An 18860-nucleotide genomic window follows, 5' to 3' on the forward strand; every position below is an offset into this window, starting at 1 on the left:
AATAGCTGCCCGGCCCAACATGTCCCGGCCGCCGCAGCGGCTGGAGCGCCGGCGGGAGCTGCCGTCCCCTCCCGCCGCCTGGCCCGCCCGGAGCGCGGTAAGGGGGCGCGGGGCTGCCGGCGCCCGGGGGGAGGCGGACGGGGATTCGCTTCCTGCTCCCGGCGGGACGGGTAGGGCCCCGGTGGCAGCCCTGGAATGGCTCGGCTCCCCCACGGCCCCGCGGGGTGAGCGCTCTGCGGGAGCTGGGGTCGGGGCGGCCGGCGGGGCAGCGTCCGCGGCTGGTTCTGCCCCGGGAGCCGAGTCTCGCTTCGTGCCTGTTTCCTTTTTCTCTCTTTTCTTCCAGACTGCGCTGTCTCGGGCTGGGACGCGCTCCTCCTGCCTTCCGAAGCCGCGCTCGCGGGGCTGGGAGCCCTCTCTGCTTCCCCCTCGCTTCCCCCGGGGTTGGGTGCGTGCCCGGGATGGAGGATGGCGTTGGCCTCTGGACACGGCCCTTAGTCCCTCTTGGCAGTTCGGACTGTGCCTCTGCCCTGATCTCCAGGGAAGCGGCTGGTGGCATCCACGTCCATCCCTGCTGTGGTGCAGCCAAAGGCATGCAATCCTGCTGCTGTGTCAGAGTGGAGAGAGCCACACTGGGGTACATGCCTCTTTCTCACTGTGTGGCACCCAAGCAGGGCACCATTATGGTTGCTAGCTTATGCAGGTGTCTGTGTTGCAGCCTTCCTCCTGCAAGTGCTTTCATCTGTAGCAAATGTTGAGGTGAACCTTGCAGTTAGGCTGTATGGTGGAGGCAACCTAAGCAGGTCTTTGCTCCACAAGCTGGCTCTTGGGGGCTTTTTCAAGGAGTCCAGTTTGGGAGCCTCAAGTAAGCACTCTTAAAGTTTTAGCTTGTCTCTCCCTTTCCTTGCCCCTGCTACTCTAATGGCTATGCTTCATCTCTTAATAAACACCTTCTGCAGTGCAGGACTGGATCCCTTTGCTGAAGGCATGTGTTCTTCAGCTGCTACCATGTCCACTGCTCAGGCTTCTGAGTTAAAAGTGATACAGACATCGTCTCTACCACGTAGTAGGGTGTGCTTGTTCAGGAACCTACAGTGAGGTACTTTAAATTGTTCTTTTATTCCTGTAGTGCTTCCTTAAAGGGAGGCTTGTAGTAAGCAGCTGTTCTCACTTGACCTCCAGAGGATGGGCAATGTGTTTTGCTCCTTGTTCACACCTGTTTTCACTCTCTTTCTTCTTTTCCCTCCGTTTCTTCTGTCTGTTAGCTCCTCCAAGCCCAATTTGTGAGCACAGCACAGAGGCCCAAGAGGCCATGTGAAAAAGAAGAGGTTCTCTCAGAGTGTTGGTCCTCTGCACATTACCCGCAGTGTGCCTCACTTGGGAGCCATGCCTTCCATAACGGCAGGATGGGCCAGCTCGGCAGCCCACCTTCCCAGGCGCTGTGAAGCACGAGGCGGACTGAGCTGGCGTGGACTTTCCCCTCTGCTGGAGCAGGCCAGAGGAAGGAGCATGTGAGGAGGAAATACAGCTGCTCTGGAGCACTTCTGCCCTCTGTGTGGTGGGAGCACGTGAGGGGAGGGCAGACACAGAAAGGGAGTTTCAGGAAGAGAGTATGAGAGAATCGGGGGGACAGAGGAAAGCTACGAATGGAAAGGAAAAGCTTTTTATATGTGAATAAATGTTATTTAAATATCTGTTTAGCTGGGACGAGAGCAAGTATCCAAAAAATATGAGATTGTATCTCTGGAGTCTTTCTTATGGTTCCTTGAGAAAGTGCTGCTTTTCATTCCTCAAGTATTATGTGTGTATTTCTGCCTCCCTCTTCTGTGGCTCTTCAGCATCCTCTGACCTCCAGCTGAGCAGGATGTTGCCCTTAGCATCTGCCTGTCAAATGTGTAGTTCTCCATGTTGTACATGAAATGACTATTTCCATAGTTGGTTAAGGCAAGTTTCTGAGGAATGTGAAGTGAGAGGCATGCCAGTTGCTGTGGTTGGCCTTGACTGGAATGCAAGCTCTTTGGGGCAGGGGCTGTGCCCTGGAGGCTGCAGTTACTCTACACATTGCCCTTGGCAGCTTAGGGATTTCTGTTTGGCTCCTGTTCCTCCCACCCTCTCTTATCTCATATTGCTGGTCACTTATACCTCCCCCTGTGCTGCAGCTCATTCAGCCTCCCACTTATCTGTGGGGTTCTGCAATAAACTGAATTGCTGAAAGGTTCAACAATCTGGGTTAAAAACCTCTGGGAAAGGAGAGAGGTGAGTAGAAGCAGCAGCAGCTGCTCTCTTGTCTGTAGAAATGTCCCCATCAGCCCTCTGCTGCCTTTCCCCTGCTTCCTGCTTTGAGATCACTCAGCCCAGGAAATGGGAATTAAAACAGTTTAAGCTCTGTAGATGTGTCCTAACTTCTGCTGTTGCTTTAGTATTTCTACTGAAATTACACTTTACATTACTCTCTGAATGGCATCAGGTAGCAAAGTACTGTATTTGGGAGCTGCATTGCTATGTGACTCTTAAACCTTTCTTTTTTTTCTACTTTTTTTTGTTTGTTTGGGGTTTTGGTATAGGTTTTTGTTTGTATGGTGTTTTGTGTTGTTGTGGGGTTGGTTTGTTTGTTTTAGGAGACTGTCAGACTTATCACAAAATTGCATGGGGGCTTTGGTGCTTTTACTCAAACAGTAGAGCCAGAATTGAAAGCGTGCGTCTAGAAAAACACATTAGCTACAAAGGAGCGATTTCCACCTGTGACAATAGATATGAATTTTATATTGGAGACCTCCAGATACTCTTCAGTGGAGAAGCCCCTGAAGAGCAGGAGCAATGCTAATCCCTTTCTGAAGGGAACACACTGCAGTATTGCTCTCCATTTCCTATAGTGCATAAAGTTCTAATGGCTAGTAGCTTTCTGCCTCACTTGTATAAACACCGAGCTTTTTTGAAGAAAGAAAAGAGTGTGTTTGTGTTTTGTGATAAATGTGACACCAGGACAGGAACTCTTAGGTTTCCTTTAGAGGCACATATATTGTACTTGGTATATGCATTTTACTATAATGTCTTTATGCAACAGCCATCAGAAATGTTCTGTGCTAACTACATTGAATCTTCATCTGGATAATGGACTTTTGCACGGAAACCATGAAAAACAGAGATACAACAGCAAGGGAAGGGTTTCTTTTAAGTCTATGCTTTTGCCCAGGTAAACATATCTTAATTGTGGCTACTTCACCACAATGAAGTGTTACAAAAATTCAAGTCTAATTAAATGTTTTTGTCTTCTTTCTACTAACTTCTCTTACTCTTTGCTCTAATGCAGGCACTTTCTGCTGTTCTTTTGAGTAGTGCACTCTAGAGTTTGGTCTATTGGATCTGTTATAAAAAAGGGCCTGTTGGATAGCTTGGTTCAGCATCCATAGTATTTGAGTTGGGGGAACATTCTTTAAATGGGGAGAAAATAAGTTTTGGGTTGGTAGAATAGGTCTTGGTAGTACCAAAGATGAGGGTACTGGAAGTGGTCACAAATCTTCAAGGCTGCTATTAGTTCTATGTGCTGTTGGGTGTGCGGTTAACACCTGCTTGTCTTTGAAGTAAGAAGCTAAACATATGTGAAAATCTATCTGTTATTGGATAATAACTGCTGAACTGTTAGTTGGCAAATAGCCCAGAAAAGTGATTATTACAAAACTAAATTTAATAAAGATGTCTAGAATTGTGCTTTAGTAGAAGGTTTCATATAAAATACTTTGGACTCTTCTGGTGAGCAGTATGATAGCACTGTAGCGCTCTCGTGTAGCAGCAACTACGTATGTGCATATATCTGGATATCTGAAGAGGAGGAAGGGGAAGGAAATCAATGAACTGTTTACTACGTTAGTACTCTTATTACCATTCTCTGCAAGCAGTGCGCCACTGCTGCCAAGTTGTGAAACCTGAATTGTGAAAAGACTCATTTTTTCAGTGGAAATAACCCTGAACATCAGGGCTCTGAAAGATACTGTGACCGCTGTTCAGCCTTGCAGGCACACAGGTCTGACAGAGCAGCTGTCCTTGGGCCTCATCCAACACGGTTCACAAAGATCAGTGAAGAGCGTCTCTAAGGATGGAGGCGCAAGTGGCAAGGGAGCAGTTTCATCTAAATCTGAGAGATCAAAGGAGTTCAGAATAGAAAGATTTTCCTTATTCCTGGAAGGAGATAAACGGGAAGCACAAGGAGTAGTGTATGAGTCTGTTTTGTAACACTTAACTCTGCTGTAACCTTTTTAGGGTTCTTCTACATTTGGTTCCAATTACACACAAGTACACTTTGGAGTGAAAATGTTTAATTTTGTATGTCCTCAAGCTACTAATGTTGCAGAAGCAAAAGTTCTTAATACTTAAGCTGTTTATGTTGCACCTGTTATCTTTAATCTCTTCAGTATGTGTGTAGCTCCTGCATTTCCTTCCTGTGCCCAAGTCCATGTGAAGGGCCCTCCTGTCCCCCAGTGTATGTTTTCATGAGAGGGCTCACCTTCTTATCATTTGAGCTAAAGTTGAGGATCTCTCTCCGGCTACAGAAACGACAAGATATTATTTAATGGGAAGTAATATAGAGGTTAAAATAAATGCTCTTGGCAGCTTCAGCAAGCCCCAAATAGCTTGTGCATGTTGCTCTTGTGATAACTTAAGGAAGTGGGGTGATTCCCTCTTCCTCCCTCTAATATTTTTGGTGAATGCTGTGTTTGAATGCCAAAATCCTCTTGCCATGAAGAGCAGGCAGTGTGGAGCAGGCTTCTCTCTGAATTTTTCCAGACCTTGACTTAAGGGCACCAGCAGTGACCCTAAGGAGAATCTGCATTCCTCAGCCTGTTGTACTGCTTGCTACAATCATTGCCAGTAAGGTCTTTCATGGTGAGAATGGCCAAACACTGAAACTGGTTGTCCAGATATTGTGGAGTTTCTGTCCTTGGAGATGGTCTAAAAACTGGACCAGATGTGGCCCAAGCAATCTGCTTTCAGCCAGGCTAGCCCTGCTCTGAGCTAGATGAGATCCAGCAGTTCCTTCCAGCTGGCTGTATGCTGTTTCTGCATTACCGGATAAGCATGGCTGCTTTTGTTTGTCCCCAGAACATCTGGGAATAAAAGTGGTCTCGAGGCATCCAAAAATGGCCTCATAGTCTGAATAAAGATTCGAAAAGGGGAGTGTACAGGGAGGCGTAGTGTAGGGAAGTGACTTAGCCCAAAGGCTCATAGCAGCAGGTCAGTAATAGTGCTGGGAAAGGATCATAAATCTCCTGACTGGCAGACTAGTGCCTTAGTAGCTAGAAGATGTTGTCTTTAAACATAAAACCATCTCCTTTCCCTACTCTACTTTCAGATCACTCAGCAGAGACTATACTTTTTCCCTCCAAAAGATGTTTTTTTTAATTTACTCTGTCATATTCATAGGGTTTTTTAGAACTGAAAAACAGTTTATTGCATTGACTTATTCAGGAAACACTGAGAACATCAGATCTGGAAAAGAATTTGGTGAAATAAAGACAAGAGCTGCAAAGGAAATTTTTAGAAAGTGATGTTATTCCCAGTTTGCTGCATAACAATTAATCTCTTATTTTTAAGAGAGGAAAAGAGCAGAGGAAGCTGTACACTGAATCCAAGTTTGAATCTCTCTTTGTTTAAAAAAAAAATTGAAGAAAACTTTAAAATCTGGAAGCTGAGAAAAACACAGATCAGCATTTTGAAGAGTACCATGGAAGCAGTTAAGCTGTGAGTTAACTGCATCTGTATTTCAAATCCAAATGCTACGAACAAGGCACCATTCAGATCTTCAGTTATAAGTTGTGCTGAATTTGTTATGCTGTGTTTGTTTGAATTCTGTTGAGAGGAGAAAAATAAAATGGCAGGTTTAAAAAAAAAAATCATTACTCTTGTTTTGGTAGCTTGTTTCTGAAATGATAAAGCAGGATTTTCCTTTCCTTGTTTTTCTTTTTGTCTAGCACTTATGCAGGTCATCTGCTAATTATTAGCAGCTGTGAAGCTGTGGAGTTACATAAGCATAACTAAAAGTCAGTGGAGCCTTGCATCATTCAGCAGATCTGTCCATCACTTAATCACCACAATAACAGATCAGTTTTATAACTCACTTGACACTGGTTTCTAAATACTAAGGCATCAGCAGGCACGGAAAGTTGGGAAATCCTTTAAGTCATAGAAATCGGATATAATAATGTGTTATTTTATTGTTGCCATAACCTGTTGTTGGATTATACATGTGCACTGCTGTTTCATGAAGAGAGCTGTGTATCGGAGTAATACCCTGGAACAGCTGAGCCTGCCAGCTACATAAAGCTGAATTGTCTGGGCAGCTTTGCGTGGTAGATGGGTATGGGTGCTGCACCTGGCTGTGGTGGAGGCAGGACAAGTGTGAGTGCTTGTGAATGGATCCCAGATTTGCCATACTCAGTGATGTGGCTGAATACAACAAACTATCTTCTACATTAGAAAGGGCATCTTTCCAATGGGGTGCGTGTAGAGCTGAGAATTTGGGATTTGTTAGCAAGGGCAGCACCTGTGGTGCATGTGAGCATGTGCTGGTGTAGACAGCTGGTGGCTTGACTCTGCCCCAGGCTTGTAACAGGCTCAGCACAACACTGCAGGGTTTGCTTAGCAGCATGAGTTTCTCCCCACTGAACCCTGAGGGTATGTAAAACTTAGTCTATGATTTAATACTCAGAACTAAAGAAGATTATGTAATTAATCTTCTGATCCATGCTCTGTTTTTGTTTTCAGATGTGGGGCTTTTTTTTTGTCTTCTCTTTTGCTGGATGGTGAAAAGGTGACTGCAGTGTTACCCAATGTGTAAAATACAATCCTTAAAATACTTGTTCTTGGGAATTAAGAAGGTGAAATGATTTCCAGCAGATACAGTGTCCCTCCAGACCAGTCTGTGTGCCCAGTGGCCCAGTGCCCTGGCCCCTTTTTCAAGAAGTCAAAGAGGAGTTTGCTTGAGCTTCCTTCCCCGACTCCCACCCCTTCCCAAACCCTTTATCTTGTCTTTTTTTTTTTTTCTTTCCTCTTAAAGTTGTGATGTGAACAGTTAAGTTTGAGAGCTGCTGCCCTAAATCAGTGGTGTCTTTGCTATTTCTGCTGGGAACAGCAGACAGTGCCTCATTAGCTCACCTCACCTGCAGGCTCTGAAAATGGTGGGACCTTATAGCTGCCCTCAAATTACCCTTGTCCCTGAGGAAAGATGTAGGTGCTTAGAGGCCGCTTGCAAGCTCCAGCTGCTGGGGTAGCACTCCAGAGCTATAAGAGGGTGGCATGAATCAGGAACCTTCTTTTTATGGGTAGTCTAAACAGCATGGTAACTGGTTTTGTAATTAGCATCAGCCTGATCCTAGTTTCCTACCTGAGGAAATGTGTCTCTGCTAGTAATTCAAGGATACTACTTGTCACTCTTTTTGGATCATTTTGGATTGCGGTTTGGCAAACATGGCCAGCATCAGTCATGCAGTATTAAGCTCTACTGTCCTTCAGTTTACCCCAACTCAGCAGTCCTCCTGTGGCCAGTGGGTCAGTCACTGCTCTCCTCATGTCTTGATTTACCCAAAACTGACTGACCTTCTTTGTCTAACATTTCCAAAAGGCTTTTCTCTGGTGTAAATACAAAATAGAGTTTTCACTCTTACCTTTGATCTACAGAAACCAGTTTTTAAAGGAAGTATTTAATGTAAATCATGAAGGGTGCTGTGTATTGTGTATGTTGTAAGAAAACAAACCATGTGCTCATGCACATAAATGAGATTGCATGACTCAATATTTTGATCTCTTTATATGTATCTCTATTTGGTCAGTTGCTCCTCCTTGTTTTTCATATGGTCATACATCTTGTCTTTGATTTTTGAGACCTCTGAGACAGGGAATGCATTTGACCAATGCCCAGTAGAATGCATTTTCTATTCCAATGGGATGAAATGAAAAATCAAATTATAGCAAAGTGGAGGAAGGTATGCAAGTAGGACTATTTCAGTTTTAGAAATTCTGTCTAAATTTGTTTGAGGCCACAGAGGCAACACCTACCAGTAGATCATTGTTCCTGTCTGCAGGTTGCATTTTTAAACCACCCCCAGACTAATACTACTCTGATACTGAAAGAAACATATTCATTAAATGTACAACTTTTCTAATCAATAGCTCCAGTGGGATTTTGAAACCTGAAACTCTCAAATGGTGGCAGACAGCCCTAAGCCTTTATTTTAATGCTAGGCAGCAACAAATCATAAGGAAATCATTCTCCCTTGGACCTTCCTACTTTATTTTCAAATACAAGTTCTGCATTTGATCTGAATAGATGGTTTAGGGAGGCACAGAAAACTTTTTTCATGGCACAACTTATTTTAAATTGATTATTCTTAATTTAATTGACTAGTGGTCCTTAGGTGTAAATGAACAACTTGTGTTCTTGTCTTGTTTAGTTTTAATTTCAAATAAGGTGATGCTTTTTGAAGTGAAGCATCTTACTCTGAAGGGTTGCTGCATACTTATACTGATTTGTCCCCTTAAGTGGAACCAGAGCACTATTTATTTCCTCTTTATTGGTTATCCTCCTCTTAGCAGCGCTCTGCAGGATGAGCGTCTCCAAGTTTTATTATAGCTTTTTCTTATTTTCATTTGTGTGTCTTTAAAAAAAGTGTGCATGCTGACTGGAGTCAAGAGGAAGACAAATTAACTTGAGCTGCTACAGGGAAGTAGAAAATGAAGTGTTCCATAACTGACAAACAGCTTGAGATGACTGGACAAGTTCCCTCTTTATTCGTCTAAAATGTGCCAGTTGTTTAGCAGAACATCCCTGATAATGTGAGTGAATTGCAGGGTAAAACCCAGTTGGATGTCATCATGTGTAGTACTTAAATGAGAACACTGAGGGATTTTTTTTACTTCCAAGGGAAAGAACTGTCATTGTTGTCTTTTGGTTTGTGTTACTTTAAAAGTTCCTTAACAAAGTTTCCTCTTAGGAGGAATAATGAAGTTTATAGTAGTTTAGAGTGGTATATGACTGCTCTTTTTTGCTTAGACTGAAAGCTTTTATTCTTCTCACAAATATGTTTGATCACCATCCGGTCACTGGTGGGCGAGACTGATGAAGCATTAAAGAAACTATGGTAATCATACCACATGGTATATAGTATATACCACAGCATTTACAGGTTTCAAGGCCTTTGTTCTAGGCCATCTGCTGTGAGGTATGGACAGAAGCAAATGAAAATACAATGGAAAAACCATGTTTTCCATTAGGCTTCTGGAGGTCCTCCTGCTGGTCTCTGGAGACTGCTGGTTATTTTTGGAAATCACATCCTGAAGGTAGGATCCCTCTTTCTTCTGCTTTAGAGTTCCAGAGTGCTTAACATCCTCCTTCTAAAGTTTTGGAGGGTTGATGTGATGTGACTGTACCGGGGAGGAAAAAACCCAGAGTATCTGGAGGTGTATTTGATGCAATAAACCTCAGTTCTGTCCAGTGAAATTGTCACTTCTCTGTATATAACTCTGGCATGTTCAGGTCCTGGTTTCTTCACTTCTCAACGGAGCATGTGACCCCTGGTGCCACTGTCATTTTCTGTAATGTGCATCAGCGCAGGATCTTGGACCCTGCTGTTAAGGAATCCTGTCTGGTATAAAGGCAAGTATAAAATAAGGGATTTTTAAAAATAGTTCTTAGGGGTACAATAATGGACCATCAAAGGTCTTCAAAACTGGAGTTCCCAATAGTGACGTGAGGTACTGACTTTGGCATTTAAAGTTAGAACAGTCGTTGTCCCATTTAGCAGCAAAAAGCCCAAAGTTAAGTATGTCACAAAGTTTACTTAAATCCAAACTATCAACATCATGACACCTCAAGCAGGAATAAACAGCCTGTATCACAGCTGGTGTTGCTGAGCCCCTGCTGGTAGCACATAGCAACAGGGAAGCAGGTGAAGAAACACCTTTAAACTCCCGCAGTGTGTGGGGACGAATGCACTGCTGATGGGAGCTGGGGAGCATCTCCTCACAATTCATCCTCCATGAGGGACCATGCTGGGATGAGCTGGCTCTGCTGGGATGTGGCCGACAGACCAACTGGAACTATAGGCTCTACTGGAATGCCCATGACTAATCTTATTGCCCCCCCTAAGGTGTCCATACTGTGGTTGTCCCCCCACCCTGTTATCCTTACAGTGGGGCAGCTGTAATTCTTCAGGTTGAGCAGGAGTGTTTTAGGAGGCCCCTGCTGCTTCCTCCGCGTTGTTCTCTTAGGTCACTGCTGTAGCTCTGTTAGCAGCAACGTTTCAGACAACCATGCTTCGAAATACATAGAGCCAAGGTTTTCTGTTGTGCATAGGTAACACCCTCAGAGCCATAAACCATATACTTAGCTATAAATTTAATCTGTTCTCTGCTGAATACTTGGCTTTTTGGTATTGGGAAAGAAGAGACAAAACACATGCAATGTGGGATACAGAGAGATGATCATAAGTTCAGTTATATTCTTGTTTGGGACTTCTGTTAACAAGGGAGGCCTGGTGCCAAGTTGGTCTGAGCTAGAATATCATACTGCTGCCTCCACTCAATCTTAACCTGAGCATTCGAGGGCTTATCCTGAGTGCCGGTTCCTAACTGTCTTATGGGAACTTGCATAGCCAAGGCATCAGAAGCCCAGCTCCTTGTATTTCTCTAGCTGTGGGGACAACAGGGTGTCCCCAGACCCTTCTGAGTTAGAGGTGTTGCTTTATGTACTGTGAGTACAGTCTCCTGATAGCTGCTTGGCTTCAGCAGCTGATGAAACCAGGTTTTGATGACTGGCAATATGGGACATTCTGTTTCTAGATCAGCAGTTCATCTGTAAGCAAGGTGAGCTGTGACTAAACATTGTTTTCTGTCAGGTTTAGTGTTGTCTAAGTGCAATGAGTTGGTAATCCCAGGTCCGCAAGACAGAAGTTCCTGCTCAAGATGGCATTGGATGGCTTCCACACTGAAAGCCATCATGAAGCAGTTGGATTGTGAACAGGGGTTGAAACTGTTCCCTGGTAGCTAATGAGTGATCTGTTTGGACCAGGGCCAACACTGGGCATAGTGGGGTGAACAGTGTCACTTGCATGTCTCCCATGGAGCTGCCCCTTACATGCGAGTGAGGTGTAGGATCTCTCAATGGGGCTGAATGTTTTGCTGTCTAACGAAACAGAGGCCTTTAGTCTCCAAGGCTGTTATCTGGATGGTTTTCATGGACCCTGCAATTCCCTGTTACTGTAACTTTTTTTAACTACTGCTCTCCTAATTCATAGTAATAAACTCTCTGAATTCATAGTAATTGCATAGATAACTAAATGAGATGTGTCATGCAGTTGATATACATATTAATATACTAAGCCTTCCTTCTATTTATTGTTGGGAGAATATTGTTTTCAATAAATACTAATGAAAAACACATGATCTGATCTTGCTGACCTTACTCAGTTGTAGTTCCAGTCAGTATGGGATTGCTGGCACTTGTACCTAAGCAAGGAATAAAAGATCTTGTCCATTATACAGTAGAGAAGCTGCTTCTATTATAGTCACTCAGCAAATACACACAGACTCCGATCTGTGACTATATTTGGCATCTAGATATTCCTGATGTGGAATATACCACCCAAGGGAAGAATGCAAGAAATGGACTAAAGTTCCCACTGACTGGGACTTTTTTTTCAGGATAAATAAGTAAAAGGGAATGAGCTTTGGACAGGATGTCCCTACTACGAAGTGGTGCACAGCTCTTGTCTCTGGTGAAATCATACCAATATATATATGCCTGTATTATCCTGCTTCTAGCTAGCTTCCTTTCTATTTTCTACCTAATCAAAAGTTTTCAGTGTTTTCAGTAAGAAGATAGTGTAAAAGGGAAATAAACTAAGCAAAAGAAATAGCTTGAAACTGTATGGCATGTGTCAGCTGAAGAATTGCTCTTGTCAATGAGTATTGGTTTTGTGACTTTAAAATGTGTGGATGTTGTAGTAGGTCATGATTTCTATGGTGCAGATTTTATTTTTTCACTTGTACATATGTGTATGTGTATGTATACACAAATGCTGATGGGAATTTTTAATATAAAATATTACTCAGATTTAAGTGTGATCTTTCAAAACAGTTGATGCTTTCTACTGAAATAAGCAAGTATATAAACACTCTTCATTGTATTGTCCATACCCGAAGCTTTGTAAACTTTAAGACTTATGCTGATAGTTGAAGACAAATTGCTCAATAATAGCTATCTTTTAATATCACTATCATAACAACGCTTATATATTGAAAAGGTACTTGAAGACTAGATATGCCATTGGCAAGGTATAACAAATACTGCTCTGGAAAAACAGCTAGGCAATTTTTACTGAGCATAAATTGTTGAAAACACCCTTTGGGAAGACAGCATGCATTGTTTATTATTGGTGGACCTGTTAAGTAATCCCATGTTCTTTGATCAGGTCAAAGAGAAACTATGTCTGAAGCTTATTGTGTGAAAAAGCTGCAAACTAAGAAATGGGGCTTTATGTGAAATTAAGTATTGCAGGCAATGACCAGTGCCATTCCTGCTAATAGAAGTTCTTTTTTGGTTCATGAGAACAAATTAGGGTTATTTGAAATATGTATAACAATGTGAAGAGACTTCAAGAGATACAAATATAGACTTCCCCTTTTAGAAATATATCTTATGATATATTTCATAATACATGTGCAGTAAAGGACTTTTCTTTAGGAGTCTGTTAATATCTATATTATTGGGGCAGGGAGGACAAGTAACTTTCGGAGAGCAAGGTTTGTCAGTTCAGCAGTTTCCACTCCAGTAAAGAAATCTGCAGGCATTTCTAGGTATATTACATTTTCTTAGTAATGGCTTTTATTTACGTAGCTCTCCTCTGAAGGGGTGACTTGTGGCTGAAACTAAAGGTGACAGCTGAAAATCTCCTGGCTCATATGCGTGTAGCTGTGTGAAGGTTTTTGTCGCAGAGTTTGTGTTTTTTCCTGTTTCAGACAGGACTGGAGCAGTGTGGAAACTCATCTTCCAAACACACGTGGCTATAAAGGGGGAATTTGCCAAAAAATTTTTGACCATCAGGTTTTGTTCACATCCTGGATGAAGGTCAAGATGAACTCTGTTTTATCTATATTAATAGCCCACCCCCAGGGAATGTGTTAATATTTCATTGTTCTGAAGAAATGTAGTGGGCAACATTAAATATTTACATCTCTCTATGAAGTTGCATGGATGCCACCAGGATACCTAGCTCTATATCACACATGCTCTAATTCACCCCAAACACCCACTGTTTGCTAATCTTCAGCCCCCGTCTGTGCCGATAATGAGCAAGAGGAAATGGAAACAGCAGGGATTATATGCTACTGAGAAGTCCCAGTTTCCATGCCTGGTTGTAATTCTTTCAACAAACTCTTGCTGACTGTGCTCCTGCTTTGCGGTTTGAACACCTCTATATTAGTGCTTGGATCTGGTGATTTGGCAAACAGATTTCAGGGTTTTTTTGTAGTTGCATATTAGCAGCTCCATGCAATTGCTCACTCCTGCACTCGCAAGTGGTGTGCCTGCTTGAGGTCAGGAGCAGTACAGGTTGTTTTGCCTGGTCACTGAGATGTTAATTTTTCATTTTTGTTGGTGACAGATACCAGACAGAAAACAGTCCCTGCCATATCCACTAGTCTCTGTGTGTGTGTAGTCTCAGCCGTATCAGTGGAAGGGTTGAGTTTCCATATAATGAATAAACAGGGCCTATTTTTACAAGTCAAGCGGTATGTATGGGCTTGAATGCTGGGATTCGGCATGGTCTGTTAGCCTGGATCATTGTGTCCAGTATACTCAAATGTGCGGATGCAGGGTTGTGCACATTTCCAATCTAAACCAAAAACGTCAGTCCATAATTGCCTTCTTATCCCCATAGCACAGGACAGCAAATTATTTGTGTAAATGGCTTTGCAGCTGTGTCTGTTAACATCCCTGTGTAGCTTATCTGTCAGACCACTGTGCAACTTAGTATTGCTGCCGGGGTGGTCTTTTATCCATAAATCAAATGCTGTTTGATCTCGTGGCAAGTGAAGGGAAGTCAATTTATGGTCTCAGAAACAACTTGTGCCATCTGCAGCATTACTAGCACGTCTCCACAAGGTACCCAGGTGTACATATGGAAGAGCTCCAGATACACTTTCCGCTCAAAAGATAGAGACATGATTTGGTCTTGTGTATATACAAGGTGAGATAGAGCATTAGTTAAAAGCAGATTACTGCCAAAAGTCCTGTTGAGGCATCAGGCCTCTGGAAGGTACCAGTCAACAGATTCCTCATCTGTGACAAGGATGCGGAAATAAGTGGTTTGTTTACAGAAGACAGAATTTATCAGGCTTCAGATGTTTCTCTTCACATCTTAATAGTCCGTGGTCAGAGCTGACAGGACCTGTGGTGTCCATGGTGGCTCGGCAAACCTTGCTGCATGAGGGTTCTGTGGACATGGTGAGTCCTCCGGTGTCACACAGCTGAAGGGCATGCCGAGGTGCTGCCTCGCTCCGGACTTGGCTGGAGCAGCACCCTGGGAGGCTGTTATTCTTGGGCACAGCTTAAAAGCAGCTTGGAGACTGCTGTGAGTTACCTGCTGGGCAAACAAATTCCTCTCATCTTGAACAACCCAGAGTATCTGGGGGGGATTAAAACTACATTTACCCCATCAGTGGCTCCAAGCACAGCTGTGGCATGGGTCTAGTATATGCAGCTAGATCTTCACGTGGGGGTTGACACATTAAAAGTGATTTTGTAAGTGTAGTCCCTTCTTAAAATGGAGAGAAATAACCTGTCTTTTGTGAGGGATTCAGGCTGCCTGAAGGCCCCCAGGGTGAGCAGCTGTGGGAGGACAAAGAGGCAGTGTGTAGAGAGCAAACATGGCCGCTTCCTGAACCCTGCCGCTTCCCCTCAGCGCCCCTGCGCCTCGGGGTCCGGCGTGTCGCATCTCTGCACGCTTGCCGAGGGGAAAAGCCCTCAGCTGTGTGTGTCTCACAGTGCTCTCAAGTGTCTTCCAGTGTGGCTTCCAGTGTAAATAATATCTTGGCCATTTGGCCCGAAGCTTTAAACGAAACCAGAGCAGGTGCATCTGCGGACATGTGTTTGCACAGGCACCCCTGCGACAACCGCAGATGTGTGTGCACAAGTAGGCGTCTGTGCGCCCAAAGAGTCTGATGCAAAAGCATCCATTTTATGGACTAGTCTTTATTCAGTCATGCATGTATTTCCTTTTGTATGTGTATCCTCTATTTTTACACTTAAAATACTCGTATCTTTTATTAGATGGTGATTTGTTCCATGCTTATCTGCTGAAGTTCTTTGAATTAGAAAGATTTGTGCTGGTCTGGCCTTGTCAGCCTGAACAGATCCTGTCCTTTCCTGAGCTTGTCCCATTATCCAGCAACTTTTTATGTTGTGTCTGCCAACTTCCAGAGGAGGTAGGATTATCTTTGTGCAGTTACTCTTACATAAGCACAGAACTTGGCAGCTGGCAGCCCTGGCAGCAGGCACGTGCTGCTCTGTGAAATCCTGTTGTTTGTCACTGCCTCTTTGCTAGGGATCACTACTTCTGCATCTCTGTGGGCAGGAGGGATCCTCAAAACCATTTCCACTTCATTTCCAGCAGGATCAGTCAGATTACTTTAACCCACCAATAAAAATTGTTGGAGCTTGTGGTGGATTGACCTTGGCCTGTTCATCACACATTGTTTCCACTGCTCCTTCCTGCTCAAGGGGAAGACTCATACTCTTCTGCTCCAGCCTGGGGTTCCTCACATGGAAGACCATCCTCCACAAACTTCTCCAATGTGAGTCCTTCCCATGGGCTGCAGTTCTTCATGAACTGCTCCAGCATGGGTCACTTCCATGGGGTGCAGTCCTTCAGCCTGGGTCCCCCACAGGGTCACAAGTCCTGCCAGAAAACCTGCTCCAGCCTGGGCTCCCCTCTGCAGGGGCCACAGCTCCTGCCGGGAGCCTGATCCAACATGGGCTTCCCATGGGGTCACAGCCATTGGGCATCCACCTGCTTTGGTGTGGGGTCCTCCATGGGCTGCAGGTGGGTATCTGTTCCACTGTGGACCTCCATGGGCTTCAGGGGCACAGCCAGTCTCACCATGGGCTGCACCACGGACTGCAGGGGAACCTCTGCTCTGGTGCATCTCCTTACCCTTCTTCTTCACTGCCCTTGGTGTCTGCAGGGTTGTTTCTCTCACATATTCTCACTCCTCTCTCCAGCTGCAACTGCTGTTGAACACATTCTCTCTTTTCCCCCCTTCTTCAGTGTTATCCCAGAGGTGCTACCACCATCGCTGATGGGCTCAGCCTTGGCCAGCAGTAGGTGCATCTTGGAGCTGGCTGGCAGTGGCTCTACTGGGAAGCTTCTAGCAGCTTCTCACAGAAGCCACCCCTGTAGCTCCCCTGCTCCCAAAACCTGGCCATGCAAACCCAATACAGAGCTAATTTGGCTCATTTGATAGTAGTTATCTAGTGTGTGGTGGAGGAAGCCCTGAGGCAGCAGACAGGGAGGTCACCCCTGACTGGTGGTCACTGGGAGGCTGCTCACAATACTGATGTCTTCATTTGGCACAGTTTAATTTAAAGTATTATCTTTTTAGTGGAAACCTCTTAGTTTATATAGAAATTTCATAGAATGCATCAAGCAATGGCCAAAGAGTAAGGTCCTGGTGGTTTGCTCTGGGCCTCTTGCTGTAAGCTGTGTTTTTGTGTTACAGCCTGGGTAGCAGCACACACAGCAAGCTTTGTGCCAGGAGTTGTCCACTGCTGTCTGAGAGTGAGCAGGAAAAAAAACCAAACACTCCCTCCTTCTCCCCCCCCCCCCCCCCCCCAAAAAAAAAAAAACAACAAACAAACCAAAACCAACCAAACAAAAAAGCACACCAAAAAAACCAAAAAAAACCCCAAACAAATTAACAAAAGAAACCACCACTGATCAACTTTTGAACACTAGATCAGTTCCTCAATAAAGTCCATGGCATGGGATGTGGAACCACTGTGCCAACACACCTGAGAGAGCTGTGAGACATGGTGGGAGCAATGAATAGCCATGGGAGGACAGCCATAAAGGAGTGTTGCTGTTGAAAGCTTTGCACCCCAATTGTGCAGCATCACTGTCTGTTTGTTCAATCTTTTCCTGCTTTCAGGTTCTTCACACCCACACTTAAGTGCAGCTAAGTCCAATCAGTGCCCTAGCACATGTGTTTGCAATCAGTCTCCAAGGGAACCCCTCAGGCTGTGTAACCCCTCTGCCCTCACTCAGCCCTTGCCAGGCTGATCAGTGCCACAGGCATTGGCTTTTGTTATTTTAGCTCTCACTAAATAAAGAGACATTTAATTGATCTCCATCCCCTTGTCCATTAGCCTAATTGAAGGGTCTTTAACATGCTCAACAAGGAGCATCATTCAGCAGAGCAGTATCTCCTTGTTGGTAAGACCATTCTGCTTCTCCTCTGACTAGGCAGGTCTTAAAACTTTGTCTAGGCTGTGTCAGCACTTCTGGTGTTGGTAGCACTTAGGATTAGATTGCCTTTCCAAAATGCATGTACCTTTAAAAAAAAAAAAATCCGCTAAAGCTCCACCTTTTGACTAATCCTGTAATCATACTCCTCTAATGCAGGAATTGACTGTCCTTCCTTTTGAGACATATGTTCAAGCCTGTTTGTCCAGTCACTGAACGGCAATATATGGATGCACGCTGCTATAATACAACTGAGAAGAGAACCTCTACTGTTCTGGAGTTATAACCTATTTTTCATAGGACTCAAACTCCTATGAAAGCTGTTTGCCATGTTCAAATGAAAAATATTTCTGAAAATTTTAGATAGCTGCATCTATTTGAATAAATCCATTCGTTATCACTCTGAAAATCTGATAAATATTCTTGAACTGAAATTTCCTACTCCTGCAGCATAATTGCATTCTCCACTGTTGCATTGTTTCTTCTTTAAAAGAAGCGGGGCGGGGGGGACTGAGCATACTGCAACAGACTCATATTCAGCGTTTGGTATTAATACAAAGAAATAGTACAAAAAGGTCCATTGAATCCTGGGGTGACTCAGGAGGCAATAGAGGAGGACTCCTTGGCTATGCAGAAATGTCAGTGGCTCAACATGAGAGCAGAAAGCTCTTAAACATGCTGTAAGGGATAGTGAGTTTCTTAATTGTTTTTAAAAGTGAGCGAAGCGAGTCTTGCAAGGTGCGGTGAGGAAGTCTGGTGTCACATGCCACTCTACAGGAAACGAGATTGAAGCTGCTGGGGAAGTTCAGAACCGGGTGACCTCCGACAAATTCAAATAGCACAGGTTAGTCCTCTTAAAATGTCTCTTTAACTGTACTTCAGCAGTTCTGTGTACAAATTTTCATGCATTTTGGATGGAGGTGGATAAGAAGTGGTCTGTATGGCACGAGTGTTAGCAGGGAGCAAGCAACATGGTCTTTCAGAGCAGAGCAGGACCTTGTGGGGCAAAAATAGGAAGCTGTTGTGTGAGTTAGCCTGGTTTGTGAGAAGCCTGGAGCCTGCCTTGCTGTACAGCAGCAGCATGGACCTGAGCCACCTTCGAAGTGTGAATGAAATCTCCGTCTTGTTAAGACTTTTGTATAACAAGCAAAAGGTCTGGCTTTTTAATAGAAACGTTTGGTGTTAATAAATACCAGAAAGTGCTTTTCCAAGCTTAGGTTAAACCTACTGACCGTAGTGGGAACTTCACTTTGTTTGCTTTGGCTGAACCGAATATATAGCTGTTCTGTTTGATTTTGTTGGTATAGTCTCTTGTTAAGGTTTTCTCTTATTCCTGGTGATTTCTGTTGAGGA

General features: G+C 44.0%; 1 protein-coding gene across 4 annotated transcripts in view; it reads left to right on the forward strand.

The window, feature by feature from the left end:
• Nucleotides 1-18860, forward strand: part of WIPF1 (WAS/WASL interacting protein family member 1) — a 57297-nt gene continuing 38437 nt past the window's right edge. For 2 of the 4 annotated variants that reach the window (XM_082056792.1, XM_082056794.1), the window contains exons 1-2: nucleotides 15798-15840; nucleotides 18224-18351. The gene's annotated coding sequence lies outside the window, so the exon portion shown is untranslated. Of the gene's footprint in view, nucleotides 98-15797; nucleotides 15841-18223; nucleotides 18352-18860 lie in introns of those variants that run through there. The other 2 variants (XM_082056793.1, XM_082056796.1) reach the window with 2 other exon arrangements.

The sequence above is a fragment of the Streptopelia decaocto genome (assembly GCF_964273445.1).
Source record: "Streptopelia decaocto genome assembly, chromosome: 6".
Classification (NCBI taxonomy): domain Eukaryota; kingdom Metazoa; phylum Chordata; class Aves; order Columbiformes; family Columbidae; genus Streptopelia; species Streptopelia decaocto.